The following is a 22485-nucleotide window of genomic DNA, read 5'->3' on the forward strand; positions in this document are numbered from 1 at the left end:
CTGCTCAAATCCAGACTTTGTGCTCAGATCAATAAACTGGCACACAGGCACTAACACTCTTGTTAATAATTGAGCTAATTAAACTTAATTTAAAAAATTAAAGTTTCTTAAAAGATTTTATTATGCAAACCTCCAAATCATTACCACTTCCATTTAAAATGCTTCCGTATATTGAAAAGCATGTAGGAAAATTGTTATCCTCACTTCTCTTTTTTTAGAAAACTGTATGGTTAACATTTTTCTGATACAGAAGCACTAGACAGAAGTATATCATATAGAGTAAAATATCTTCACATCTGCTTCTCTTTAGCCTTACACATTGCAAACTCCTATGAGAGTCACTACTCTGATTACATAGAGTAACCAACTTTCAGCTTGGTTTTTATCAGTTGTTATCCTTAATGTTACAAAAACTCAACCATATTTCATTACATTTTTGGCCTAGATTTGTAATCCATACCATTTTCTTCCACTATTTCTCTAGTCTGTTGATATGATTGACCTTGCAATGTAATATCATTAACAAATCCCATCAAGATATTTATAATTTCATTTGAATCAATAATGTAATAATACAGATACTCTCAAATTATCAAACGGCCAAACAAAGCTGATTACTACAGCACACAATCTAAAGAGTCAGCAAAAGCACGAGGCACACAAAATGCTTTGAAATGATAGATCTGAACTCAAAACTTATTTAAACCTGAAAAGGAGGAAAAAAATAAGAGGTAAACACATTAAGTAAATAAAAGACTACACAGGAAACAGTACCATAGAATGCTTTCATCCCATCAAGCAGAGTGCTTATGCCTCTGGGATAACAGATTTTAAAAGGAAAAAAAAAGTTATTGCACAGAAGTAATTGAGGTCAGAGTAGAAAGGAGTGGGAGTAGATGAGAGAAACTCTGCAGACCCCAAGATCAGTGAAGAAGGAGGGGCAGAAGGTGCTTCAGTCTAGAGCCAGAATTCTCCTGCAGCCTGTGGTGCAGACCATGGTGAAGCAGGATGTCCCCCTGAGGCCCATGATCCACAGTGGAGCAGAGATCTACCCATCACCTGTGGAGAAGCCCATGCTGGAGCAGGCAGATGCCCAAAAGACAATTGTGACACAGGACTTGTGATCCTATGGGGGACCCATGCTGGAGCAGCCTGTTCCCAAAGTGTTGCACTTCATGAAAAGAAAAAAAAAACAAAAAAACCATGCTGGAGCAGTCTGTGAAGAACTGAAACCCATGGGAAAGACTCGTCTAAGAAGTTCACTGAGCAGTGTCTCCCGTGGGAGGGACACGGTGGGGGAGCAGGGGAAGGACTTCCTTCCATGGGGAGGAAACTGTGGCAGAACCAACATGGGATTAACTCGCTGCTAATCCCATTCCCTATCTCCCTGTGCCACTGAGTGTGGGGAAGAGGTAGAGAATCGGGAATAAAGTTAATGCCAGGCAGGAAGGAGGGATGGGGGGGAAACATGGTTTTAGGATTTGTTTTAATTCTCATAATCCAGCTCTGCTTTTGATTGGGAATTTTTCAACTAATTTCCTTAAATTAGGTCTGTTTTGCCTATGTTGGCAACTGGTGAGTGATCTCTCTCTCTGTCCTTCTCTCAACCCTTCAGCCTTTTTTTTTTTTTTTTCCTATTTTCTCTCCCCTGTCCAGTTGAGGGGGCTTTGGTGGGCACCAGGCATCCCACCTAGGTCAAACCACCATAAAATGGTACACAAAATTTTACAGGTAAGTGTCACCAAACTGTACCTTTAAAAAGTTCCCAAAATTCATTTCATTACCATTACAGGAATATTAGTGACAACAGAAACATTTAAAAATGTTTATTTTTATCTTCTAACTTTTTATCTCCACTCTTGGTCCTTGTAATTTTAAAATTAGATGTGTACAGAACTGATAAAAAAATGGAAGCATGTGCCACTCAGAGAAAAAAAACATTCCTGTGGGATTCTGAGATATAGAAATTGCATATTCAGTCACAAACCATGCTGTCAGATTATGGTACTGACTTACGTATTTCATAGCAGCTGAACTGATATGGTCGAAATAGCCACTCCAGCTATCACAAATTCTAACAGCAACTACATTTGCAGAATTTACTGAGACTGATAGTAAAACATATTACTAACTAAGAGTAGGAACAAACTGTACAGAAGATACCTGAAGTATTTCTTTGAAATGCGTTAGGTAAAGATTTTGGTTAAACACATTCCTTGCTTGTATTCATTATGTGTTGAAAGGGGAAATGTGTTGTTTTCATACAGAAGCTAGTTAGCAAAGAAATCTTTTCATGCTTATATACTCTTATAAAACTTGGTACAAAAAGAAAAGGAAAGCAGAAAAAACTGAACTTTGGCCACAATGCAACCATAGACCCGCATATATTAAAAAAAAAAAAAGTCCATGAATTAAGCCTAAGGTGATCTAGTCTTCAACAAAAGAAAAAATGTCTCTACACAAGCTTCATTACAGACTGATTTAAACAGCCCTAGAATCTGGATACTCATCTGAAGGATCAGTCAAAATCATACCATGCTTTGAGCTGGATAGGACCGCTGGAGGTCATCTGGACGTCTTGCACCTCAAAACAGAGCCAAATTTGAAGCTGCATCAGACTGCTCAATATCAAGACCAAGGGAGCTGCAAGTCTCCAACACCGGAGGTTACCAAACCCTTCTGGTAGGCAATACCTGGCACTGTCTGACAATAAAATTGTTTCCCATCACCTAATGAAAATGTCTCTTATTAAAACGTGGATCTGTACCCTTCCTCCTTCTGCATTCCTCTTAAGAAGGCTTCACCTTTACCACAACCCCCACAGCTCAAGTCCCCTCGAACCACTCATGCAGTGGAGTTGCAGTGGTGGCACAGCTGACGCTCACAGAGCCATCTCTGTCACCCTGCTGTAACCAACCCTATGGCACCTTTGGCTGAACAGCTCCAGGGCCACATGTTTAACACCAGAAAAAACGCTTTTGAGATGACAGTGTCAGCCTGGATGTCCAGTCTCTAGAACACACTCACTACAAAAGTATTTTACACCAAAGGCAAGCACAGACCTCTCCACTACCACCTTCATTTTAACTAAATGACATGTAATCACACATAGACGTACATTCTAATTAAGTTGCTGTTCCTTCAGTTACTCTCATATGTAACCACCATTAACACAATGAAATCAGTGGTCAGGTAGAATATTCGTGTCTCTGTTTGACTTGATTTTTCATAGGTCAGATGTTCTCTTGAGATGTAATTAAGCATATATCTCAACTGACATAAACTGTTTAAATTCACTCCCCTCACTTCTATCTAGGCCTTCCCCAGAAATGGCCAAAACATCCACATTCCTTATAAAAATACTCTGCTTTGAAATCCATTTGGAACAATGGTTTCTTCGGAAATTTCTAGAAAAAATATTTGATTTGTAAACTCAAGGTGCTTTGATCATTGTTGAAACAGGAAAAGACAATTCACCAACACTATTCCCTGGTGAATAGTCCTCTATTAACCAATGGATAATATAGTTGCACTTATGTCATTGGAATATTGTCTGTAAACACAAGTGGAATATGAAATAAGAGTAATCACAAGAAGAGAATTTAATTCTGGACTGCATAAAAGTTCAGAAATGAAAAAGTCTTCCTTTCACACACCATTTCAGGTTTCTTATGGATGGTAGAGCACTAAACTAGTGCAAGACAAAAATGAAGACTCCAGACAGTTTTGGATGATGGGCATTGCTTTGATGAAAACAATCTTCACAATGTGCCAGTGCACCAATAGTTTCACCCCAATCAATGGCAATGCAATTTAAGTGAAAAAGAAAGGATGAAAAAAGTCACATTAGGAGAATGCCAAAACATTTGACACAAATTAAATTTTATGTTGCTATGCAACATTATCCAAAGCATTCTGCTGTTACTAACGCTGCAATAGCATACTTGAACTTAAAATGTTACATGCAACCTTGAGAAGGACAAAGAAGGGGGAAGTCAGAAACAAAGACAAAAATATGATCATAAATTTGCAATAAAAAATAAAAGATCATAAAGCAAATGTTCAAATAATAAACTGAATTCACATTGTCCCTGGGATTTCCAACACATTGCAGTACATACTCCAGCAAAATTCCCATGAAGCTACCCAGCAACCGTCTAGGGTCTTGTCTTTAGAGCTTGCCTGGGCTCTTAGGGAGCACCAAGCATAGCACAGGACAAGACAGATTGTCCAACCTCTGCTACCCCATTTCTGAGCAGTGAGAAGCCTGAGAACAGAAGAAAGACACCTCAGAAATACTTTGAAAGAATGTTCTGCTTTGAATGTTTTACACAACAAACAAACAAACAAAAACATACACAAAACCCCAAACAAACAAACACACACACACACAAAAAAACCAAAAACCAAAAAACAAACAAACAAAAAAAACCAACCAAAAAACACACCACCCCAAACACAAAAAACCCCCACTAACCAAGAACTGAGGGAATAAATTTTGTGCTACAAAAGCACAGTCAAACTGTTCCTCTGTTGGGCCTTTAAAATACATCCTAAATGCCCCAAAATACTGTGGTCGAGCCAAGTCTTTACATCTCTGCCATCAAGTTCTCATTACACATTCTTCACATGTAATCCTTACTCAGAATAATAACCCAAAGGCAAATAAACTGAGAAGATATGTGCATGCATGAAGCATTACAAACACTGCTATTTTCTTCACCTTTTAAAAGGCAAAAGCCAGGAGACAGTAAGTCTGACAGAACACTAACACAAGAAAGCCTATGCCTGTACTAAGCTTTGGACTAGAATTTAAGAAAAGGGGGAAATGACAGGATGCAATTCTCACCTTAAGTTTCTTGCATTACTTTGTTTCTGTTACAGCAGCATGAAAATGAGATACCATAACTGGTAATTCTTTCAGTTGCAGCATTAAATTCCACCACGGCCAAAACCTGGTATTTGTTATATACAATATTCTGACAACTCCTCTTGATTTAGTAGGGTTATTAAGACAGGAAGATGAAACCTCCATCCAATCAAACAATAAATGCCTGAAAGTGAGACTGGTGACACCATCATAAAACATTTTCCTAATTGCCTTTCACAAAGTATCTTTGGCAGTAAACCTTCAACACCTCCATTCCCCCAAGAGTCTGGTAGAATCAAATAATTAACAAAGCTTTTCTGACTGCAATAAATAATATAGTACCAAATGAATAGATATAAATGTAACCCATTTCCATTACAAACAAGCTTCTGCTTGGATAGCTTAGACTGACTGAATTAGGTTGAAATATTAAAAGCCCTCCAATGGAAATTTCAAAGGAGGAAAAGAATAGGGCAGCTTGATTACCTGAAGCAGTTACTTCCACGTTGAGTGGGTCTTAACGAGTCTCTTTTTGTCTGCATATGGACATGGGAATATAGCTGAAGGGACTCAGAACTATGGAACACATTTTTTTGTTATTGGAGTATAAACTTGGCAAGATTTAGAAAAGCAATAAAATCATTAAATTTTACAGGACTTTTTGCACACTGCCACAAACAATCAAAGGTTTATGTTCAATAATATTGAATATATTTTTATTAGCTTTTGTCAGTTTATTACATATGTAATTTTATAGCATCAAGCTATGTTTTTTAATCCATTTTCACATATGCGGTTTTTCTATGCTCATTATCTCAAGGATAAAAAAGTGAAATCCCATCTCTTCTCCCCTCCTTCCTTTATGTTGAGTCTAAAGACTAAAACTAACCATTACTCACATGAGCAATTGAAATGTCTGCAATACTATTACGTTAACCTTCTTTTCTGTGTGGAAACTAGATTAGTGATTTATAATGTAACTCAAATCCTTCTATATAGATCTTCTTGGAGCATCTTCCTAAAGCAAGCTCCCAAGTCTAGGTTAAGCCCTTTTGTCTCGTGGTTTGTCCAGATCAGTTTTCAGGTTTCAAGGAGAAATTTTATCACCCTAATAGAAACCTTATGCCTACAGCAATACTGACTGGGATTTAACAGTCCTCTGGACCCTAAGGTCTCAAACTCACCATCCTGTTACCATATTTAGACAATTTGCTCATGTATCACTTCAGGCAGCACAACCCCAAGTGTCTTGCAGTGCAAAAAAAGCAACTACAGACCCCAATGCAAGCAGACAAAGTACCACTGTTCAGCTGACACATGCATTACAAACAAAGCTAAATAAAACATAACCTTTGAAACCCATCCTAACAGAAACTTTTTTCCTAGTTTATCACCATCACCCTGTTAACTTCAGGACTCAGATTAAATCTCTCTTTATCTCTAAGTCCGTTCTCTTCTCAGCTTCCTGACTTCCAGGGGATCCTCAGGCTCACGAAGACTCTGAATTTTAAGAAGACAAGCATCAATGGCCAGCTTCTTCAGCAAAAGTTGCATTTCAGACCCAGTCTTGTAACATAAAGTTAGAGAAGCCTTGTGCTCCTAGTTTTCTCTTGGAGGTTTTCCAAAGGTGTCTCCACCTGAATAAGCAGCTATGAAGTTTCAAGTAACCAGTAAATGCAGCCAGGCAGGCATGCAACAACTGTATGTACATGATACTCATCTCCACTGTTATTCAGAGGAGCACTTGTTTCACAACATTAAGCAGTTTACAGGAGAGCAGAATCCCCACACCAGCTCAAGAGCTGTCCTGCCTCTGCAGCCCATATCTCCATTACTGAACTCCTTAGAGCAGGGTCCCAGGGTAGCTGCAGTGCTCACCCCTGAGCCAACAACCTGCTTGTGTGCTCAAGGTACTCTGTCATGGCTGGGGCTGCAAAAATTCCCTTGGATGAAAAGGCACTGATGAGATTTTATGAGGCAGTAAACCTCACAGAAGACATAGCAAAACATTTTTGGATATACTGCTATAGCAGTATTCAGTTTTAGACTTCAATATTACAAAGTTAGTAAAGTACCAACAAGACAGGATGATTCTCTGAAATCTTTTCAGGCTCTTTACTTGTAGAAGAAAAAGTCAGAAAGAGGTAACAAAGGCTATGTTTGCAGATAGATTCATAAGTTATAATATTTCTACTTGCTTTCTGAAGCCTGAGACGTATTCATTACCTGCCATCACTCCCACACACAAATGAGATGAAGAGATACTAAGTAGCACATCAGTACGTGTTTACATTCATGATGTCTTGGTAACGTTCCTCAATACAAATGCACTCTGTAAAATTCAGAATAATACAGCATTCCTTTTTTTCTCATTTCATCAGTAAATGCTAGGGAAAGGAGCTTAATGTTCAGCTGGGATTCAAATTTTTATGGTGTTCCTTTTGTAGTATAAGCTCCAATCATTATAAATCCAGTGTAATAATAAAGGCCTAGATGGTCTAGATATGCCTGAAGAATTGAAGATCTAACCCTGCACTAATTCAGAATTATCAGCATCTCAAAACAATTTGAAAGCATCTCATCACAACAATTATCCACGTAAATTAAAGGTCATATGTGTTTTAGAAGGTTTTCCACCAATTAAAATAATTTTTTAACAGGCCAGGCAGGAACAAGCATGAACCCTTTCAATACAGAATGTACTTTCCAAAATTACCACAAACAACTGAAAGGCATAGATCTGGAATACTGCTATTCCAAATATAAGTGAACACTGCCTACACAACAACCCAATTCAAGTATTTCATTGTTTGTTTATGCAGCCTTTCTTGCACAAAGGGCACGATATCTAAAGAACCAAAAAAGAGCTCCGGCTTTGGAAAGCTCGAGTCCGGGAAAGGCCAGTACAGCAACAAAACACGAGAGCAAACAGAGAGCAGTGCGCGTTGTGTAAGGGAGACACAGCAACTGCACCAGCACAGCTCAGGGCTTTGGCTTCAGAGAGGCAGAGAACTTGGAGAACAGTAACCAGAGAGGTTCTTGCAAGCAAAAACTGACACATAAGACATTGAAACTGGGAGGAGCAAGGGACAGAGACCAAGGAAGGCTTCTTCCAGCCACAGGCTGGTAAAGGCTGTGAAAGGTATATAAGCAACAGGGGAAAGAAAGGCTCTGAATACACAGACTGAAAAACTGAAACTGGTTGAAGGAAAACTATTTAATATCAAGATTTAATATGCCAATTAAAAAATTATGGACACCACTAATTATCTTTTAAGACTCTTGAGCACTTATCCCAGTTATTTAGCTACTGTATGTATAGTCCAAGATTGCTAAGTTTTCTTGCCTTTGAAAAGAAAAATATATTCCTTTCTCAGACACCACATTATTTACACAGCTTGATAAATATTTATATTTTTTAAAGCATATTGAAAATCAGTTTCACTTTAAAGAATGATATTTGTAATTTGTGTTTTAGTATCAACAGTCACAGCCCAAGACAAGCTGGAAGCAAAGGCTTTAAGTAGTTATGTACCCTGCCACCTAGGGCTGACTACTTTTGCCTAACTGTTAATCTAGTTTCCAGGTTTTCACGCAGAGAAACATCACTTACTTATTCAGAAGAGCCTTTCCACAGAATAACTGCAGCCATTCATTTCAAATCAGCACCTCATAAATTTCAAAATAAAGATTCTGCAAATGCTGAGGAAAGTATGCTGGACATGAGCAAGGCAGGTTCCTAACTCCACAACACCATCACTTCAGAGCTGGTAACACTGCTCCCTCCTTTCAGTCTATGAATCTCTTACTAACCACAAGATCATGTTTGAGGGCCAAAAATTCACAAATTTCCTGTTGTTGAACATAAAAAACTCTGGCCACAAAGGGCTCACACTGCACTTCCGTGCTAGTGGGAAGTACCAGGACCCCTCACACATTTGCCTGAATAACCAAAAGCAGTAGGTTTTCAATGGCATACTTCTCCACAGCATAAATTAGTGAGATCTCGTTTAAAAATGGTTCATTAACATATCCATTAAAAAGTTACGTTACATTCTGAGTATTTGCTATGGGCGTTTTCACGTGCAGAGTAACACGTTTGGAGTAGCCTCAGATATCCATGCAGCTGGATGAACAAATTAGGCTACATGAAAGCAGGAGTTGTCAGCACCTCCACCAACACACAGGTAACTGCCATGGGCAAGCTTTTATCATGGGGTATCTTGCAGTAAGCACTAAGCAACCTGCTCCTCTTCATGAAGGCATGAACATATTTTATATTTACCACACAATACCACCGGTAAAAGTGCTCACAGGCAAAAAGAGCAGCTAAAGGGCTTTGAGTTCATATTCCCCATCTCAGCCACAATAACATCTCCTTCAAGAAAACATGTCTCAGAGCAAATGGTTCCTCAGGTTAGAGGCTACACTGATAACTGAAATGAAAAGTGAGGTGCAGCAGATCAGTGATGAAATCTCTTTAGATTAATAATAAGCTTATCCACTCGACCCAATATCTTACTGGGTTTATGAAATCAACACAAGATTGAGGTGATGACACTGTCAGATGCATGAGTATTCCATTTATGCTTTCATAATTCGTATGGAAGCTTTTCAGCCCTTAAATTTAAAATAACCTAAGTCGATAAAGAAGAGTGTTTTTATTGAACATACTTGATATACAGTGACTTGAAGTGTTAATGGAAATTACTTGAGTTTATTAAAAGCTGTACAGTATCTAAAGCAAAATGCTAATCTTCTGTCCTAAAAACATCTTGATTTGTGAGTGTAAACTCAAAATGTGTTTTAGGAAGCAGTGACAGCAACAAGGCCAGAATAAGTTACACAAGAAGTAAGCTGTATCTTTATTTTCTTTTCTTCAGAAGTGTGTAAGAGCTTATTTGGGGGAAAGAAAGCACATTAAATATACTTCTGTAATGTAACATACTGCTACAACACAACATTTCAGATTCTTAATATTTGTTTCTGTAGTATATTGCCAGCATCTTCATTTTTTATTTTACTACTTAATAAAAATGCATCAGAAGAAAATTATATTAAGAGATGCTTTCATGAACAAACACATGAGGTATTAGTATTACTTGTTCTTATTAATGCAAACCAAGAAGCATTTCTTGGCAGGATATTAACCAGTGATGCTTAAATATTTTAGATAAGCAAGCTGAAGACAAGATGTGAGAGTTTGTTAACTACTTTTGAATATTAGGCTCTTTCCAAATGACACAACACAAAACAAAAATCATTCAGTCACCTCAAAAAATTTAACCTAACACATTAAACATTTAAACAAAACATTAGTTAATATTTAAATAAAGCCTTGTTAGTGTCTCTGGAGTTATCTGCAGCAGTTTTACAATAGTTCTATAGTGAACATCAAGACCCCTCTTACACACTGAAGTTGCTGTGTTGTATCTAATACCGTGTGCAATGGCTGATTAGTTATTGACTTGGAAGGCCTGTGGACAGTTTACAGCATCAACTACTCAAAGTTTTTTCAATCCATTTTCAAACAACGCTGATTCGAGACTGAAGTCTGTGATTGAAGACTTTCAATTTTCATGCAAGCTAGTTAATTATGATAATGGATCAGCCTGACACCACCAAAAACCCCGTAGTCATTAATGCATATATTTCTGATAATGCAAATAACACAAACACTTTGAAAGTTCAATTTCTTTTTATTATTTTTAAAGTGTACTGACAAAAAAGTTATTTGCTGTTTAAAAAAAGGTCTGCCAAACCAAAAATGGACAAACCCCCTTTTTATTTCGTAAACTATTTTCCCAATGATCTCCAAATGCTTTAGAAGAATTACATAAAAACTAAGCCATATCAGAACTATAGATTGCTGCAATTTAAACATACATGACCATATTCACACATAAAGCTACTAATGGAAGCTAAAAGCTAGAAGAGATAGGGAAAGAAGATTTAGTACACATAATTTTGAGTGGGGAAACACAGAAAAGCTTTTGGGAAAGAAAAGCCTAGAAAAGTCAATCTCAACATGTTTTCTGAGGCAGAACCACTACAGTAAGGAGTGTTTACTGAATTCAGAATCTAGAGACTGTGTTTTAATGAGTCCATAAAGTTTTTGTATGAGCACGGTACTTTTAAGGAGAACCTAAAACAAAGGAGAGTCACTCCACCTGGAATGTGTGAGCTTTTCCTACCCAAGTTATGAAACACAGCATTCTACCCGGACCAGCCACAGAACTCAAAGTTACGAAGGCCAAAGGGAGGAGCAATAATTAAGATTGTGAAGATGAGATAGAGGAGTATTTCAGGAAAGTCAAAGCTGAGTCAAGGTTATATGAGTAATGTTAGAGAAGTGGCAAAAGGCAGATCAACAGATATGGAACGTGGGCAGAGGAGAAGGAAGTTGGAAGCAAATGAAAGATTTTTGTCAAGAAAAAAACCCAGAAGAATAGTTGTGAAGAAGGTTCTACATGCCGAAAACAAAATCTGAAGTAGTTCAGAACTAATTATAATATTTTTCCATTCAACAATTATGCCCTTTTAAAAAATGAAAAACAACCTGCATAGACACGCAATGGCTGTGCGATACTGCCAATTCCAAAGAAACATTTTGTGATTCATGTCAAAAACATGAGCACATTACAGAATGGCAGGTCAGGGTGCCCTAATTCTTTTAATTTTTTTTTTAATTAAACAACTGCAAACACATACCACACTTCCAAAGTAAGACACAACTGTCCTTGCTATAGCAAATTTGCCTCATCTTACTTGATAAAATATCTATGTTTTTAGTGCTCAAGTCTTAGGATTTACCTCACTGTTGATGTTGCCAATAAGTCTTTAGACATTCTCACAAAAATCAAGGGCTTAAAATGCAAACAAACTCCCTGTGGAAATTTTTATTTTCTTTTTTCAAACTGCATAAACAGGCTAGACACTCAAGTCCTGTTACTCAAAACTAGATTATTACTTTTGAAAAGTTTACAGTGTAACAAAACGCCTTTGAGAAAATCCCTGGCTTTCAGAACACAGCATCAGAGCACTTTATACTTCCTGTTACTCTGTCCCATGTTTTGTAGAGTCTATGTTCACCAGATGAAATTCTTCTCTATAGTTGCAACATTAATTTTGAGAATAGTCACAAACTTAGGACCAGGAATAAAGTCTAGGGAAGCTTTATTGGAGGCAATAATAGTTTTGATAAAGATTTAATAGCTGCAATGTTCCTACTATTAAAAATCCCAAAGCTTTCAACACATTTAACAACTTGAAATTTAATGTTAATAAGATGAAAAGAGATACTCACACCTTCAATTCTGAACAAAATTTTTCATAAGACTGAAGTGCTTCTAGCATGCTGAAGCCTAAACTAGACACACACTGCAGGAAGACTGAACCCAAAAGGCTGCATTGTTCTACAAACTCAACAGTCAGAAAAACCCAATACTATACTGTCATTATTATACTGACATTTTAGTCACTTGCATTTTAATGAAATTCCTCTCAGAAACAATGTAAAGCACTTGGCAATTAATGAAATAGCTGTCTCATTTTAATGATAGTAAATAGGACAATTTTATCACATCCTGTTAAGGAGTGAGATATGAAAGGACTATGCATTTTCTGCAGAACAAAAACACGCAGGTGAGCAGATACTACACAGCACTTAATGCAGAGTAAATCCACATCCAAGACTACCTTGCTGTAACTTGTTCATGTAGTCATACCCTCTGCATTACTTAAAGGTTTTCGACTAAATTAAAATTACCAAAATATTAAAAAACGGTTCCACATCATGTGCACCAAGAACAACAGCTGTATAGTTCAAAATGTTGCTGCCTCTAACAGTCCATGCTGTGTTGGCTGGAAATAATAACCCAGGTAGCAGATGACTGGAGTGGATGGGCCCTCTGCTGTAGCACTCTGGTCCACTTTTAGCACCTCAAAGGCAGCACTGGGACCACGGGCTGACACAGTGGAGAAGCACCCTCACATCAGTCTGTGGTACCCAGCATCGCCCCCAGTGCCACAAGCAGCTGAGCAGAGACACCACTGCCTCACACTGACAGCTGTACTGAGCACAGAACACTTTCAGAACAGCCACATAGGTACTTTTCAGACCACTCAGAAGAGCCACAGAAAACATTTAACGCAGTTTAGTTAATCTATCTCAACACTTTATGCAGACCTTCTTGAGTGCCCCCATGTACACCACTTGTGAGAGTAAGAAGGAGGATTAGCATCCAGTATTTTTCCAATGAAGCAAAAAGAAGTCCTGAAGTGAGCAGAATTATGGGGAACAGCACTTAAGTAAGCCACAAGTTATAAAGGAATATAAAATGGAATATAAAGGAATAGGAATACATATTCCTATAGAGAGGAGAAAAAATAAGAACCAAAACTTCACATTGCAGAAGGAAAAAAAAAATCTTGAAATTAGATAAACAAGAAAAAGCTTGATCTAACATTTTTTCAAACTTATCAAACCACTCGCAATATACACTCTTATGGTATATAGAAAAGATTATTTTTAGGTCCCCTAAAAGGTTAACTACTACTGCAAGCTCTTCCCATCACACTATAGAAGCTGGCACCAAAGAAGAAGAGCAGCTCCCCACCAGAGCAAGGAGACACACACAGAAATAAGCTTCAAGTCAATCCTGCATCCTAGAAAAGAGCAGACAGCCAACAACAGCAGAGACATTTGCTGACAGCAAAATTACTAAGAAGCTACTGAAAATGTATTATATTATCCAGCTATAACTAAAATTTCAAGAACACACCTTACGCAAAACCTAAATGGGTCTGCAATTCTATTTGGTTTAGTTATCAAGAATTCAAATTACTTTTTACTTGATAAAGAGCTTCAGGGCTGAGACTGAGATTCACTCTCTGAATGTCAAGAAACAAACCAAACTTTAAACATCTTATTTATGAAATTGTATCAGCAGAGCTGGCAAATAGCTAATCATACTCATAATTAAACAGCCACAAAAACAGTTTTCATTGCATTAGAAGCCAGTATCAATTCATTAAAATGTGACCTACTGGAGTTTGCATTTATTTCATAATTCTAACATTCATCATCCACAACTGTTACATCAAAAGTAACTACATGAAAGGCAAATCAAAGTAAGAATGTACAAGTGCATTTCATGGATTAGAGAAGAATGCAGAACAAAAGGCACTCCTGAAAAACCTTCTCTTTAGCAACAACTACAGTGTAAGATAAAATGGCTTGAGTAGCTGAAATCCCCTATTCCAACAGGATTTTCAGGAATGCACAATACTGGCTATGGAATTTTATTTTTCATGAGTTACATTTGAGAACACCAGCTACACAGAACATTATCATGTTAAATTTTGGGATTTGGTCTCAATATCTAAACCAGCAAAACAAGCAGATATAAAGTTCTAGTACAACCTAACTTCGTTTTTATGATTTTTTTTTGGTTAGGTAAAATACCTCAACTAAAAAAATCCAAAAAACATCCTCAACACACCAGAATTGGTTAAGTAGAAATAACCTATTAGAAAAATAACCTCAACCTATATTCAAAGATTATTATATCAGTAGGAGCCAAAACATCACAGATGGAGGGCTAGTTGGGAGTGGGACGAAGGGGTTGCAGGAAAATGTAAATAATTCCAATATAACATTTTTTAGATCCCACTAGCTAACTGAAATAGCATAAAAGGGTTTCCACAGTTTTCAACTACTATACATAGCAGCACAGAAAGTTTACTGAACTGCTTGGAAGTGCTTCTATAAGCTACTCAGAGGAAACCAGAAGGTGAATTGTGCTCTAACACCCCTGAGGTGCTGAATAAAGTGGAATGGTGTCTGTCAGAACAACGGTCATATTCACATGGGCTTTAGCTTCCAAAGGGCAGGAAAACAATAGAGAATAGCAGTTTAAAAAATCCTGTTAGTACTGAGGTTTGCTATTCAGAAAATTGTGTGTGTTTGACTACTTGCACTATGACAAGCCTTTTTTGTCTTGAAATCTTTGCTGCTTTGCTGTTAGAATAGGTGACAGAATATTATAAATATTTTACCAGTGGTCCAGATATCCTGAAGGAACTGTTCCTGTATTAATTAAAATGTCTTGAAATTTTAATTCCAAGATGGTTTTATCGGAAATTCAGAATCCTTCCTAAAGATGAATCTGAAGGCCTAATGCCCAGTTTCTGAGAGGGTGACTTCACACAGTAGGGTCACTTCACAGATTATGCAAAGTATTTCCTTTGTTTTAACTGACATAACCGAGGTATTCGGTCTTAAGAGCTACTACAAGGCCAGTGACTTCTGAAGCATTAGCCACAAAACAGAAAGCGTGGAGGTTGGAGAAGACAGAGGCCCTGAGATAAGCCATCTGGGAAACACCAGCTGAGCAGTCATTTTCTGCAGCAGAGCCAGTTTCTTTGACAAAGTTCACACATAGTAAAATGAGAAATAAACTAACATCCTTTGCTAGCCACTGCAGCTTCCTGGATCACTAATCAAAGATGCTTAATTTAAATGCAAGGCAACCTGCAATGTTACTGCAACTGCTTAGTAGAGCAGCAATAACTACAGCATGTTTGCAAATGAAGAGAATGCACATGAGAAAGCACAAGATGGCAAGTAATATGAAGGGAAAAAATGCTTTTTTCCATTTTTTTTTTCTTCATTATATGTTGTTACATTAGTTGTATTCACTGATTGTAACATACTTTTCTTAAGCGTCACTAATTTCTATTACTATAAAACTACACGATGCCAATCTCTGCAGCTTTACTCAAAAGAGATAATGAGTCCAAACAGAAATAATCCCAATAATGCACTTGCAGTCAATCCCATTATCCCAAGGGTACTTTCTCCAACAGAAAAAGGAAAAAAAAAAAAAGGTAGTAATACTTTTACAACAGAAAAACTTCTAAAAGCAGCTTCTAAAATTTCTATTTTTATTTAGAAGGCAAAACTCAGTTTGTTCACTCCAAATAGTCTGCTGCACCAGTAATCTTAAATACATCACGTATTTACTAGAAACATCCTTATGGCAGATGGTACCTAAACTGGAGCTACTAGAAAAGATGACATTTTCAATCTGTTTATTCTATATCAGGAAAAAAAGCCCACAAATAAATTCTACAATTATTTTAATACTTTCACTTCCTTGTCGCCCTTTTTCTATCTCAGGAAAAGAGATAAGTTCACAGGCCATATGTCATCTGTTGACTTTAGCAGCAAAATGCAGCCAAAAGAACATTAAATCAGTCCCTTTGTTTCTTCTGACTCAACTGAATTTATATCCAGTCAGGGTTTTATGAACATAAGCTTGTTTCAGAACCTGAGGTAACGCATTTCTCTTCAACTATAATTTTTTTTATTAGTAAAAAATTAATCTGCAAACATCTTAATATTCTTGCCACAAACCAAAAGGTATGCATTAGTCAGTCACGAAAAAAATTGCTGTTTCCATGTACACAGTACAGGTAACAGTCTGCACGTCTTCACATACCTTTTTAAATCATGCGAAGATTAGTTTTTACCGAAGGACAAAAGCAAAGTTCTGAGGAATGAGAAACACACCATTTTTAAGAGGTGCCTTCAATGTATGCTAATACTTAAAAAAAAAGATAACAGTATATGCTGATAAAACTCAGTTTGCTAAACAGCATGTAAAATTCCTGGTTCATTTATCTATCTAGAAGCATGTACACACACGTGTATAGGCACGTATACATACTACCTATATACTGCTTTTCCTCACCAGTAAATAAGAAAATTATCTTCTCTCTAATCAGACATAAAAGAGGAAAAATGTGTTGACCTTTCAGTTAGTAAATTCAAGTCACTTTCTAAAGTCATCAATGGAGTCTTGTTTCTTGAAATGTATGGAGTTAGCTTGCCTTTCCTTTCTTTTGGGAAATCTGCAAGCTGAGTATGATCATTCATATGGTTCTCTGATGCTGTGGAAAGTGTCCTCCACTCCAAAGAGATCATGCAGATGGAAAAATAAATGATTAGGAGGCCCAAACCCATACACAGCTCGGGAAGAATGCGAGTCAGTGGTGCATGTCTGTACATATTCCTGCACCCTTCCCATGCGAGCATACACACGATGACACAGAATGGTGGGGATTACAATTACAGTGGGTTTTAAAAATTTAAACAAACTGGTAGACAGGTTGACTGGATATTTATTTATAGGAGTCATGTGCATGCTCAAATGAGTGCAACAGGGCCAAGAAGCTTTTCAAGACAGTACAAAATTACTGGCAGAAGGCAGGACCCAACAGTTTCACATTCCTACACAGCAGCTGCGTGTCAAGAGAGGGATGCATGAACCTGTATCTAAATTTACTTTTGATATCAGCACATAAAAATCCCATTTTAGAATTGCTATTAAAAGGGGAGTTTCCCACACTCATCTATTTACTTTTTTTTTTTCAAACCCATGGTTTGCTTGCACAGCAAAATGCAAGTGGGAAATTTAAAAGCCACTTCAGTTCTGCTGCTTTTTAGGTAACTTTTCTAATCATTTACTGGAAAATCTTGGGAGGGTACAGGGAGGAAGTGGGAGAAGTAGTTAAGTGATACAAACTAGTAATAATAACAGCATTTATTTATCAAAGGCTTTGAAATGAAAGCATAAAAGCAGAAGCAAAAAGTGAGAATCCATGTAACATAATTTTAAGTTTTCTGGTGCCTTCATACAATATGCACTTATTTTTATTTTTAGAAGAGCATCAAATGACAAAAATAAGTCACCTACATAAGCCATATCATACTATACCAACTTCACAGCACATTAACCAGTGAGTTACAAAATAGACCCATAAATAGGTAACAGATTGGGAAACATAAGCAAAGACAAGTTAAGTGAGTTGTGTAACGTGGGAGCAAAGTTTTAGAGTAGAGTCCAGGTATAGGTCCATGGTAAGAGACTCCATATTTACATATTGGCTTGAAAAGGAATACTATGACAAAATGACCAGGGGTTTTCCCTAAACTAAAAGTCAACCAGTCCACTAAAAGCCTGAAAACTGTTAGAGCTTTATTGAATTTAATGTAACTGAATTACTGAAAATTTACTAAAATGTTGCTATTCTATAGAAACATTGTGATGGGTCATTTAAAATACTTATTCTGAATAAACACAAATATTTTTCAAAAACCCCAAAAATTATCAGAGTTAAAGGATGGAAACCTATTTAGTTCAATCATTTCTGAATAGGCTGCGCTTTTATGGAGACAGAAGTTGCAGATTCCCACAGGAAGTTATCTGTCTGACCCCTTCAGTTTGGCTTTCCCATTCTGCTTTACTTCTGACAGAAGAAAACCCAGGTTCCAGATGGCTGCAGTTTCCAGAAAACCCTGAGAGACAACAATACTGCACTGTCCACTCCACACAGTTCCACAAGAGATGTGGAGCGGGACCACTGGAAAAGACAGCTTGCCCTGAGTGCAGTCATGGCCAGCTGGAGCCAGACACCACACTGGCAGCTCTTGGCTCTGCTCCAAATTTACTCTTGGAAAGGTACTGGGCTTTCTGTTACTGCACTAGCTGGGTATTCAGGGGACTTGTTAATATGCCTGAATCCAAGAGCTCACACGCCTGATCATCCTAAAGGCTGCGTACAGGTATTTATTATACAGACAGATATGTGGGGTCAAAATTATGTCAACCTCAATTGTCTATGTCTTTCCACCAAAAATGTCCAGTTCCCCATAAATTCTGAATGTAGGAGAAGCACACAGACCCTCCATAATCCACTCCATAAAGAAACGGAAACTGCTTACCTTAAGCACACAATGAAAATCGCTTCACATGACATAGTGAAACAAACTACAGAACACAGATATTATTTTCTCCTTCTTTAAGAGACAAGGAGATGGTAATAAAAGAAGCTGGATATAGGAAATCAGTAGCAAAGTCTTCACCACAGCTAGATTCCTCTTCCCTCTTCTTAGTGAATTAGTGAAATTAGACTGAAAAGGTTGATTTGGAGGAAACAGATTACACTGAGAAAACCCCATGTTGACATAGATGTGCCCAGATTAATGTTTATATAATAAAAACACTAAAGCAACTTGCCTCACTTGACAGTTACTTTATATGACCATCACAAGCAAGTTTTCTATTTCAGAATCCTTAGAGCAACCATTTAACATCCTGGGGAGAGGAAGAAGCAATCTGCATTTCTCTGGTGAGTTTGATTTCCAATATTCATTTTTCAACCAGTTGTTTTAATATTAAGCAGTATTCTAAAGAAATGCCCAAGGACATAAGTGGAATCTTAAATTGATTTCTCCATATGGATTCTGTCCATTTCAAACATCCCAAAGATAACACCTCCCTTCAGGAAAATACATTCTGTTACAACTAGAAATAGCTTTTATCAGGTTCTAAAGGATATGGTCTCTACCTGCTTTTGACCTTAATCTACAGAGGAATTATTAGCACAAGAAAGTGCCCAAATCTTTTCAGCTGCTAACATGAACAGACATTGTGAACAATGTATGGAAGATCTCCATTTTTTGACATCTCAGTGAACTAAGACCTTTGCTGAACATTCCTGTAAAATCTAAATATTTCCCTTCCAGGAGAGGAGAGGAGGGGACAAAGACCTCAGAACACTCTGAAATAGTGTGCTTCAAGTGCTGCATCGTCTAACTTGCTCTTAAGGTATGGAGAACTGGTTAGACCCAATTCAAGCAGACAGCCCACAGTGTATACAGAGTATTTTAAAAAGCCAAAAGCTTAGTACTCAAAGGCTTTTTCTCCAATGTCTATCTCTATTAACCTCTTGTTCATGAAATGCTCCAGCAGCTAGCAAAGCCAGTAAATCCTCCCCCCTCTCGTGCACAGCTTTCAGGAATGCTGCTATGTTGAAAAGGCAAAACTATCATTTCCCAATGACACACAGTTCAACAGCAAAATTCCACTCAAAATGGGCTCACAGGAGAGCAAACGTATGGATTTTCACAGACTTAGGTTAAGTCTAAGGTGTATAATTTGACACAATGCTATTCAAAGAAATCAGTAACCCAATGCTCCTGTCTCATAATCTATATTGTTTGAATCTTGCCATAAATGCTGATTTTTTTTAACTGAGAGAAATTAATAGCTTAGTTAAAAACAAACAAACAAACAACAACAAAAAAATCAACCAAACGAAAAATACCCTAAAAAGTAATTTAGCCCCTCAGGATACAAAAGCCTGACTCAAAATAACCTAAATACTACAAAAAATTGAAAGATTCGCAACACTAAAATAGTTTCCAATTCTTAGAAGCATGAGTGCAAGTCTATTTGGTGTTTACCTTAATCTGAGCATTTTCCCAAAGCTGGACTTGTGTTGGTGGTCTTAAGCTGCTCTAAGTCTTGCATTACAAAGTTATACTGATTTAATCTTTTAAGAACACTTGCACTCCCTCCTAAGAATCAAAACAGTGCATTTTAACAATAAAATAACCAGATCTAATGACAGGTGGAACAGCCTCTGTTGAGCTTTCTGCCACCTCCTGCCTCCTGCTGCCTCTGCCTCTCTGGGCCTAACCCTGCAGAAAACAAACTCTGCAGGTGAAAAGCTTCCTGTGACACTTTCTGTGGGTTTAACTCCCTGAATGAGCTGACCGTGAGCCAGGTGAGTGTCCCCTGCCAGGCCATTGGTGTCACGGCCTGGCTGCGGTGACGGGGAGAATGAGGCTGTCTGCTTGTGGTAACAGCCACCCACCAGCCCAGCCCAAGGAAAGGACATGGAATTCAAGTGGGCAAGTTCACATTGTCCACCACTTTTATTATCCTGTCACGCACTAGCTGGCTACTGCTGATCTCAAAAATTATTTCACTAAAAATATCTTAGTGATTCTAAGGTTTTTAAGTAACGAATTTGGTATTCCAGCTTCTTTACAGACCTCTTTGATTTAAGACAGTAGTAAATTAAGATTTAAACAATGTTCTTCAAACACCTCTAAGCAAATACTTAACCTCCCAGGTTTCTGTTTATTCACAACAACATTTGTTAAATAAATTACAGAGGTCATTTCCATGGCTCAGGATAATTTGACTAATATTATGACAAATATTCTTGGAGAATCTAATTTTATTTTTTTAACCAATGAAATAAGCATAACATGACTTTTATGGCTGTCACCATCTTTGGTCTACATCCAAATACAGATTAAAAATAGTAAGAACAGAGTTATATTAAACCAGCAAAGTACAAGGTGTTTTGATAAAACATAATATGATAAAATATTTGGTTTACAGAAAGTAGAAAAATATTTTTTCCAGCAGTAGTAAATTCAAACAGCTAAGAGAAAACCACCAGAAAAACTGTTCCCCATCTTAAGAAGACATGGAGGAGCTGGTATTTATGTATTATGCAAGAAACTGCGGAATCATTCTTAGTAGCAAAAATTCACAAGCATGAGCACACAAATAAAAATTACAGATAAATAAAATTTTTTGGTTAATCCAGGTTTTAAATTGGTTACTAGTGATATTAACCTCTAACTTCAAGTGCAGACACAAGGACACTTGTGAATAACATCAGTTTTTCAACTGAAAAAAACTGAATAACATCAGTTTTTTTCTTACTATGCTCAAGATGTAACTACTTGGCATCACTGAATTCTTCAGAAATTCAGAAAAAAATTTTAAAAGGCAAAGGATTCTGATTATACCTTTAAATCACTAGTGTATCAAAGCAATTTTTGAAATGGTTTCCTTTGTCTTACTGAGGCATCCAAGAATCCATCAGTTTACAATTATTTGCAGACCAAGAACACACTAAGACTTCACAATTCTTCTCCCTTCTCAATTATGCCAACATCATTCAAGCACTATCATTAATGAACCAAAAAATATAGTTGTCTTTTTCACAATAGCAACCATCTTCTTCCAACATTCCAAAAGAAAAGAGAAAGACATTAGACAATAGCTTTGCTGCAATTCATCAGCAACACATAAGAACTGTAAAGTAGCAGCACTACTCATGCAAAACACCTGGTGCTGCATGCTGAAAATAACAACACCAGCAAGAAAATTCTCAAGGGTATTTGTTGTTATTCTCTTAGATACCATCTTGTATTTCCTATCAAAATATCAAGTTCATGTATGGCATTTAAGTGTATATAGAATTAACAGCTCCATGAACAGCTATGTCTCCCTTACACAGAGCTGGATATAGACTTTTCAGGTGTTACTGCTCAAGCTGTAGCTAATTACAGCTGAGCTCTCTGCCAAAGCAGCAGCTGACTCTTTAGGAAAGTAGTAATTGTAATGTGAAAATCAGAGTTGTACATGCTTCCTGTTTTTTGGTCATGGCTACTATTCCAAAGGCAAACCACACCTCCTACCCCTCCCCAAATATCCTAACATCTGGAATTTAACAGAAAAACCAACAATAAACAATCAAGGAACAAAGTGGAAAAAAAAAATTATCCATAATGACAACTGAAATCTGCCCTGGCCACTGTTATTAAGTATTACAACAAAAATTAAATAAAATTCAGTTCAGAAAATGTTTGTGACTTGTATTCCAGGCTTGCCTTACCTTATACTTATCTATTAAAAAAAAGTCTCTACAACCAAAAATTAATCAAAGTCCCTATATACTAT

At 37.2% G+C, this 22485-nt stretch overlaps 1 protein-coding gene across 1 annotated transcript in view; it reads right to left on the minus strand.

Moving 5' to 3' along the window:
- The window catches only part of CDK19 (cyclin dependent kinase 19), a 118159-nt gene that overhangs the window by 37791 nt on the left and 57883 nt on the right, over positions 1–22485 (minus strand).

Source organism: Prinia subflava, chromosome 2 (assembly GCF_021018805.1).
Source record: "Prinia subflava isolate CZ2003 ecotype Zambia chromosome 2, Cam_Psub_1.2, whole genome shotgun sequence".
Taxonomy (NCBI): domain Eukaryota; kingdom Metazoa; phylum Chordata; class Aves; order Passeriformes; family Cisticolidae; genus Prinia; species Prinia subflava.